An 8914-nucleotide genomic window follows, 5' to 3' on the forward strand; every position below is an offset into this window, starting at 1 on the left:
ATGGCTAAAGACAAACCTCTAGAAGCAACTCTGAGGTGGGAAGTTGTGTGACTGCCCCTCCTTTTGCTCTGGGGTTGTGAATAAAAAAAAGGCACATGCCTTCAGGGTTCTCAAGAAATCATCTCTCACAGTCATTGCATTCATAAAGAAATTAAAGAAACCAGCACCTTCCTTCCTTTTCCTTAACTTTTTTAATTTCAGTGGCGCTTTTTCAGGATTTAAAGTCTTTTCTTTTGAGAGCCTCTTTCAAAACTCCGTGGGAAAGCTATTGATGTCTTTAACCTCTTACTTTACATGGGTATCTATTTGCATTATTTATTGTCTCTAACAAACAGCATCAGGTAGTCAACCTTATGTTCAGGGACTGAAATTTCACTCCCAACAAGGTGAACTATGGTAGAGCATCTATTGATGCTGAATGTTTAATGTGCATTGCAGGAGTCCTTGGATAATGTGGCAGGTGAAGTGTTGCACCACTTAAATTAAGAAGTTTAATGAGATCATTTAACAGTGAATGTCATGTCGGTGCTTACCTGGCCACAAAGCTTATATAAAGAATAAACATAATGAAACATTTGAACTATTTATAATTTACAGTAAATCACTGAGCCTCAATCACCGAAGGGATCACCAAATCTAATTGCCAGCTAATGCTTGGTCTTTAATAAAGGTCAAGCAAAAGTATTAGCAGAAGCTTGGGGAGCGCTTCAGAATAGTAAGAAAATAGAGTGGCTTATTGATGGAGCCAGGAATGCAGATACGACTACATTTTCAATTATGAGCAATCAAGTATAACAAAGGAACTTAAAAGAAACCCAGTGAAACTACTTGTGTTTTGCTGTTTGGCACTATTTTAGGATAAAGGTTGCATAGCTGTATTTTCCATAAAAGCCTGTGTTGTGAAGACTCGGTCAAATGAGACACATTCAATAGAGGTTTTGGTCTGGAACTTGAATGAAATAGCTCCTGGGGAAGGGTGGCTGCAGACTCCACGGAGTAAATGGGATGATCTGACTGGGACTGGTCCTTTAAACAGGTACCAATTTGGTGTAATTTATGGAGATCATCTTTGTCAGTCAGAATCACACTCAGAAATTAAGAAGAATGAGCTGGCAAAGAGCTATTGACTGACCTGCTCTTGTTTCATTCTATTGTCCTCTGATGGTCAAGGTAACATTGTTAATGCTAAATAGCAATATTCATCTAAAGATTTAAATGCTCCTTTAGAAACTTGAGGGATGCCCTTTGAAGTAGGTGAACCTTTTTCTCAGGTTGATGTTTCCAGCCCAATCAGCTAGCAGCAGACAGGCAGTCTGACTCTCAGTCCTGCATTTCATCCAGCAGACCCGCACTTGTGACTCTTTAGGAGAGTTGTTAGCAAAGATAACCACCCAAAATCAACAGTTTTACTTGAACTCCTGCCAAATCCGAATATGGTAGACAGCCTAATAGTGATAAAGCTGTCCTTTCACTCATCTGTCGTCTTCAAAGCTTTCATCTCTAATAACTTACATGGCCAGGTCCTGCACTGGGGCTATACCAGGGCTGCTGCCTTTGGATATCAAGAAAGGAAACTGAAGACAAAATGGCTATGAGGAAAATTAATTATTTAAAATTCTTCTCCTCTGCAAGCATCCAGATGAAGTATTGGTTAATACGAAACCAAAGCGATGACTTCTGAACGAGGTCCCTGGGCAGCAGTGTTTGCCAAGAGTGAAAAGGTGGGAGTGGAGGGAATAGGTCTTCAGGTTTTCATTCTGTTGGCAGGTGGAAATAATTATAACCAACAGGTTTTAGAAAGTTCAACCTTTGGGAAAAATGCTTCAGCACTTTTTCAAGTTATTTTTCAGGTGCCAGAGAACTACCTGGGAGAACAGCAATTGCCTTGTTTCAGCCACTGGCCCAGATTCATTCCCTGCAAAATATGGGTGACTACCACTCTATATAAACTACATCAGGGATGATTTTTGCTCTGTCAAATTTACCATGACCTGCCCAGATTTCACCTGGGCAGTTGACCAAATGACAGAACCTTTGAAGCAGGTGACTGGGAGAAAAAAGTGAGAGAATACAGTTTGCATGGAGTGAGTAAACCAGGCTCGAGCTGTCCATCTGCTTTTGCAAAACTTCTCAGCTTTTGCAGTGTGCAGGCTTGAAATGCAATATTGGAAATGCAGGAAAATCTCTTCTTAGAACTGAAACAAAGAACCTAACTTTCACATACAGCACTCCAGCTTTGTGAGAAATGTCTGAGACCCAGTTGTGCCCTTTTGATGGTTATGAGCTTAGAAATCCCAAAGCCAGCAGGGCTGATGGAAGCTGTGTAATGGCAAATAGCATCACCAAAACCATTGGCTCAAAAGGCAGTTCCTCGCTTCCTCTCTCCCTCCCTCTCTGACTTCTCGTCAATTTGACTTGACTTAATTTAACAATTCTATGTCCCACTGAGAGCTGTCTCTTACGGGTATTTCCTTCCTGGCAATATGTAAGCTGGTGCTGGACATGAAAGCCTGTATAAAAGATACTGACTTTCCACGGCTGAATTTGACCTCACACCCCATACAAAGCCACCTGTTGCAATGCTGCTCTGAAATGCAGGCCTTGCCACTAGAATAATGTACTGGGCTGTTGTGGTTTAACCCAGTAGGCAGCTAAACACCATACAGCCGTTCGCTCACTCCCCCTGCCCCGCAGTGGGATGGGGGAGAGAATTGGAAAAAAAAGTAAAATTTGTGGGTTGAGATAAAGGCAGTTTAATAGGACAGAAGAGGAAGGCAAAATAATAACAATAATGATGACGATAAAAGAATATACAAAGCAAGTGATGCACAATGCAATTGCTCACCACCCGCCGACCGATGCCCAGTCAGTCCCTGAGCAGCGGTCACTGCCCCCCAACCAGCTTTCCCCAGTTTATATACTGAGCATGACGTTGTATGGTATGGAATGGAATGTCCCTTTGGCCAGTTGGGGTCAGCTGTCCTGGCTGTGCCCCCTCCCGGCTTCTCGCTGGCAGGGCATGGGAAGCTGAGAAGTCCTTGACTAGTGTAAGCACTACTGAGCAACAACTAAAACATCGGTGTGTTATCAACATTATTCTCATCCTAAATCCAAAACACAGCACTGTACCAGCTACTAGGGAGAAAATTAATTTTATCCCAGCCGAAACCAGGACATGAGCACTAGGCAAATAATACAGCATTCTTTAAAGTGCCCTTTCAAATGTTATCCTGAACCAAAGCACTGGTAAATCATATCTATACATCTAGATGGGAGTACAGCGCAGGTAGCTTTTGCAGTACATCTGTTAAGATGCCAGCACCTGAGGTTTTTATCTCAGTATTGTCACTGACATTGTATGTGGTTTTGTTTGCTCAGAATATCTTTATCTGGCAAACCAGACGTCAATCCACTCTTAAAGCTTCACAGAGAATCTTTTTTCCTGTCCAAAAAGGAACTTTATCAGTGTTTTTCTTGAATCTGCATTCTCTGAGAATTTCAGATGTGCTTCTTTCTTAAATCCTTCAAATAACCTTTTGTCCTCCTCTTTCCTCACTTTGCCAGCACATTGGCTTGAGATTTATATATATTTTGAAGGTTATCTTTTTGGCTTGCTATCCCACTTCTCTGTTTTACTGTTAAATTATCAGTGGTTGGCAAAGCAGTGGTTTTGCACATGGTCACAAATGGGTGGGGTGAAATGTTGAAATTATTGTGGCTTAAAAATTTTATTTACATCTGGTGTTAACACAATATTTTCTTCAAACTGGCAAATATTAGTGATGGGAGACCCACCCTTTCTCTGTGCGGCCACAGCAGCTGAGGTTACTCTTTCTCCACCTCCCCTCCTGGGTTTAAGGCTATAAAACAGCTTTTGCTTTTGGAGAATTGTGACATCTGCAGCTCTTAGTAACTTTTTTGGATATTTAGTACTTCTGAAATGTTCTCCATAGCAGCCTCAGACTGGCAACAAAAATAAATGCACCCCAAATTGGAGGCTGGTTTGGCTATCCAGGCATCTCTACAGTGCATGCAGATTAAAGATGCATCAATAAAGCACATTTTTAGAATAGCAGTATTACTCAAAGTACCCTTGTACTTGGCAGCACATTATCTTGTTGATTACAGTGCTAAACATTCAGCCCTTCGTCTCTTCCTGCGTGAACTGAAGCATCTGAGCCAGCGTCTGAGACCACTCAGAGGACCGCCTGGCAGATAAAAGCCCCAGATGCCAAGCTTTACAGTTTGATGGGCATTGCAGCATCTGAGCACTTGCTGGGCTGCCTGGCTGGTATCCTCTTGTCTTCTGTCTTGGCTTTGGGGCTGCTCACAGGGAGATTCTCCAGCAAAGAGGCAAAGGGTTTTCATCTGTTTGCCATTTGCTTTGTGGGTGCAATTTATTTTTTACTTATTTATGACTGAGAAAAAAGTCTGTCTCCTAAAAGAGAGTTAAATGCGAATCTTCACTGGATACCATTCAGCCTGATCTATAAACAATAACAGTACAAGTGTTGTGATAATGTGCACCATTGGTTCCTAGGCAACAGTTACGTCTTTTGTCTTCAGGATGCTAGAATAATATCTAGAATAGTATTTTTGTAAGGGCAACTGATGTGTTGGGGCTGAGGAAGGCATTGAGCAGTATGAGGGATCTTGCCAGCTCAGCTATTTCTCCTTCGCAGCTCTGGGGCTATTCATGAAACCTTTTTTTCACTTAGAACTTGTCTTTGTGGACAAATAGTCTGGGGTAACCAAGTCAAAAAAGGGTCCTTCGTGCAGAATGGCTCTTGTACTTTAAATCCACGGTTAGCAAAATTCCCCACTAGCTCTCCCATACTGGCAAGCCCTTCCCATGGTACTCAGCTGCTCATTGCATTCCTGGGCAAGAAGCTCCAGTGATGCTCAGTTGCCGGCTGAGGTTGCTCATTTGCCGGCTGAGGTTAAACCATGACACAGTGTAGTGGATGTTGGTCGTTAGGGAAATCCCAGGTGTGACTTTCTCACCTGCAGCTTTGCTTCAAGTGGCTTTTACTCTGTGAATTTAATTGTGAGGTGGGTAACAAAAGCTGCAGAGAAACAGGTCCTTGTGGTGTTTACCTGGGGTTTATGAGCAGAAACTCTTTAATCTCTCTTCAGCTGGGTTTTGAGGGTTTTGTTTTGTTCTTTTTTAGAAAGTTCAGTAAAATCATTATCAAATTCCAAAAGCTAAAACTGCTTGAAAGAGGGAAACATTCCTCTTATAGCATTGCATTGTAAACACGCTCTCCCTTCGTGGCCTCACTGAATTCTCTCAGGAAATTAAAAAATCTGTTGAAATTGCCATTAAGACACTTTTTTGTTTAGATTTCAGGATGCCACTTACAATAAAACAGCTGCAAAATAATATCTGGTGGCAGTTCAAAGTGAAGATGAAATGACAGCATGTGCTATTATACCTTTCCCAAGTCACTCTTAAATAGTTGCGAACCAAAGAGCCATTAAAGGGTGAGCAAAAATGTTGTTCTGATTCAGTCTTTTAGTGGTGATATTGAAATAGAAAGGAGAGGAATAGATGAACTCTTTTCCTCCAAAATAGGGCTAAAAATGTAAGAGTTGAGTGGTATTTGATGTTAAAGATTTTTCAACCAATTTATACGTAAATTCTGGTCTTATCTTGATATTAAATTATGCACTTTGACTTTTTTTTATTCAGGATTACTGCATGTGAATGAGCTGAAGGGCTGATTTGAATGAAATACTTTGCAACAGAATTAAAGCTGCTTTGGAACAACAGATATTTTTTTAAAAGTGCTTCTGTAAAAATAAAATGCAGTAGTAACCCACTGTGGTTACAGAGCAAGGATGGCACGAGTATACAGTCCCAACTGCCTCTTCCCTTTACTCTGATCCAGTGGGATAGCCTTTTTCCACAGAATCATGGTGCAAGGTAAGAGCCAGCTGGTCACCAGCTGCCTCGCTCCCTGGGATTTATGGGGAGTGCTGATGGGAAATACTGTATTAACTTGTACAGAGGCATCCAGTGTTGCTCTGTCTGTCTGCTGCTGTCACTCAGTGAAGTCCCTAAGACCACGCCACATACTCATGCTCCAGTCTGCAGGCTCCAGGAGCTGTGGGATGGGGGAGGGTGGTTGCAGGACAGAGGTGGGAAGCAGGAGGCTGAGATCTTCCAGTGCACTCCCTTACATGGGAGTTGCTTAAGAGGCTCCTTCGCCTTCGTTCTCTTCTGCAGGGAACAAACCCCATTTCATCAGTCTATAAATGCTGCAGAGGAGGCCTGGCTCAGCTCTCACGGCTCTGTAGACCAAGAGCAATACCTGTGTGCATGTTCAGTGCTGCAGAGCTTGGGTGGATCAGAAGAGAGTAGGGCACCTCTGTGCATGCTTTGTCCTTTGGGATGTGCTGCAGAATGTGGCTCTTTCTCCCAAGCTTTTTTTTTTTTTTTTTTTTTGATAGTTCTGACTAGTGCCAACTAGTCAAAACTTTAGATCTTGAGATATTCTGGAAGCTTTGACCTGGTGGTGCAAAAATTCGAGACCTACATTTTGCTGTGCAATCCCAGGTAGAATTAGTGGCTAGTTGGCTTTTACAGTTGCACCTTATTACAGTTGAATACTTCATTTCTGCTTGTCCTGCACAGCACTATTAGTTGCAACGCATTTATATGATACTTCTGAATCTCTCTCTATATAAATAGTGGTGCTGAATACCGTTGACTATGTTTGTGACTGCGCTTCTGTAGTTCTAGGCTGATCGGAGGGGATGAGGGCCTAAATGGTTCATTGTAGCACACGTTCCACTTTGCCGCATGCCGTTTAATTATATCCATCATTCAGCATTGATGAACCAGCTGTAGGCACAAGCATCCCTAACCTTTCATCAGGATAATTGCACTCTTTGCCACATTAGGAACGGGTTTGGGGCCAAGTCTTTTCCAAATACAGAGTCGATCTCTGTTGAAAAGTTTGCTGCCTCAAAGTAATTTCTAGCAAGTAATCTTGCAACAATGCATTTTTGGGGCAGCTGAAGACTAAAACGTCTATAAATCCAAATTGGTTATTTGTGTCACGTTATGGCTTTAAATAATTGGGGCAGCCTTGGAGGATGTTTTAGCACTGACTCAGATCATTGTATTCTGAAGATGGGATGTGCCATGCCAGTCAGGTGCAAGGTAGCTTCCAGATGGTTTCTGTGGCAAGGGCTTGCAGGAACCGTGGCTATGCGTGCTGTATGAAGGTTGATGTTGTTGCTAAACCTTCGTATAGGTGGTATTGTGTAGGCACTGAAACTGTTCCCACACAGCTCAAGTCATGTTACTGCTGGCAGCTACAGAACTATAGCTGAAGGCTGAAACACCCTGATCTTTCTTCTGTATGTGAAACTGGTACATGTGGTGTGTCAAGAGAGACCAGTGCTGGTTATCATCACAAAGTGCCTGGAGGACCTCCGGGTTTGTGAACCATTGCAACCCAGGAGGGGAGAGGCAGCCAGGACATCACTCCAAAAGTCACCTCCTGTCCGCTAGGCAGTAGGGCTTGGCAGGGTCAGGAGATCAGCTGGTGACAGACTGCCTAAACTTAAATTCACATGCCTTTTTTTATAGACTTCTCTTGAGTTGAAGTGAACTACTGGTTCTCTTCTGATCTCATGATTAAATAAGACTGTATTGGTTGCAGCTCTGTTGAGCACAGCAGTGAGTGGGAACACCAGCCTCCCGCCCTCCCAGTTGTCTTCTCATCAGCCCCAGTTATATCAGTTAATGGATCTATATGTTCCCTTTGTAGTTTTCTCGCTCAGATCCCCTCTCTGCCACATGTTTGTGCCCCTCATACTAGCGCTGCATTCTTCACTGACTTACTCCAAAACAGTCCCAACAAAGAGTAGGGCAGGTCATCAGCTAGCACAAATTGTCAAAGTAAGATTATTGCTCAACCCAAATAAAGGTAATAAAATGTGACCTTCTGTTGTTAAAACCAATTAAGTTTTCTTCCATCAACTCTCAGTTCATTATCCCTTTCACCCCCCAGGCACTGTTCTTCCATCTTTTCAGACTTGGTGCAGAATTAATGTTAAATTCCATTAGCCTGACCCCGTTTTCCCCATTTTGCCTTCTGGTCCTTTGAATTGATGCGCTCCGACAGGTTGATTCAGCAGCTCAGGGATCAAAGGGAGTGGCAGGGCCATGAGGAGCTTCGGGAAGGGCCTGGTTTACTCTAATTCACTTTACTTTTAAATGAGGTTTGTGAAAGGGCCTCAGCAGCGGGGTTTTGCTGGGAGGAAGGGCTCTCGGCTGCATCCCTGGAGCAGAGAGCACCGCATGGCCCCTCTGCTAGTGGGGTCCCACCACTCATTTCTTGGGATAACTCTAGTTGGGAGATTGAAGCTCATCATTGGATGAGTGTGTATTTCCTCTTGCCTTTTCCTTGGAAAGTGTGGAATGGAAAAAAAAAAGTTCCTTTACCCAGATACATCTTTCCCACTGCATCAGAAAGACCATCTGCTCTCAGAGCAATGTGAGACTATGTTGGCCACTTTTGGTCTAGGTTTATGCCGCAAGTTAAACAGGGAGATGGCAAGACCCAATACCAATATTGAGTGACTAAGCTATATGTTATGGCCTCTCAGAAAGGGCTTTTCTAGCAGTGGGATGGTGGTCTCAGGTTTCCTGCTACTTGCAAGCTTAGCGTGAGCACTTTCCATTTCTTTATTGATATGAAACATTGGGTAGCCACTGTGTTGTGTGGCAGCAGGGAATGTGCCTGCTGAGCTTTGCAGAAGATGCTGGACCTTTGCATTTGGGAGCATGCCTGCCATGCTTTCCCCTGCGTGGAGCCGGGAGGTGGCCCTGCAAAGAGGGGCTGTGGTGGGGTGGCTTCAGCAGCGAGCCAAGTGTGCAGGGAGGAATGTTTTTACTCGA

At 43.3% G+C, this 8914-nt stretch overlaps 1 protein-coding gene across 1 annotated transcript in view; it reads left to right on the forward strand.

The window, feature by feature from the left end:
• XYLT1 (xylosyltransferase I) overlaps window positions 1-8914 on the forward strand; it is a 106477-nt gene that overhangs the window by 47056 nt on the left and 50507 nt on the right. The window lies entirely within an intron of this gene.

The sequence above is a fragment of the Pygoscelis adeliae genome, unplaced genomic scaffold (assembly GCF_000699105.1).
Source record: "Pygoscelis adeliae isolate BGI_AS28 unplaced genomic scaffold, ASM69910v1 Scaffold85, whole genome shotgun sequence".
NCBI lineage: Eukaryota > Metazoa > Chordata > Aves > Sphenisciformes > Spheniscidae > Pygoscelis > Pygoscelis adeliae.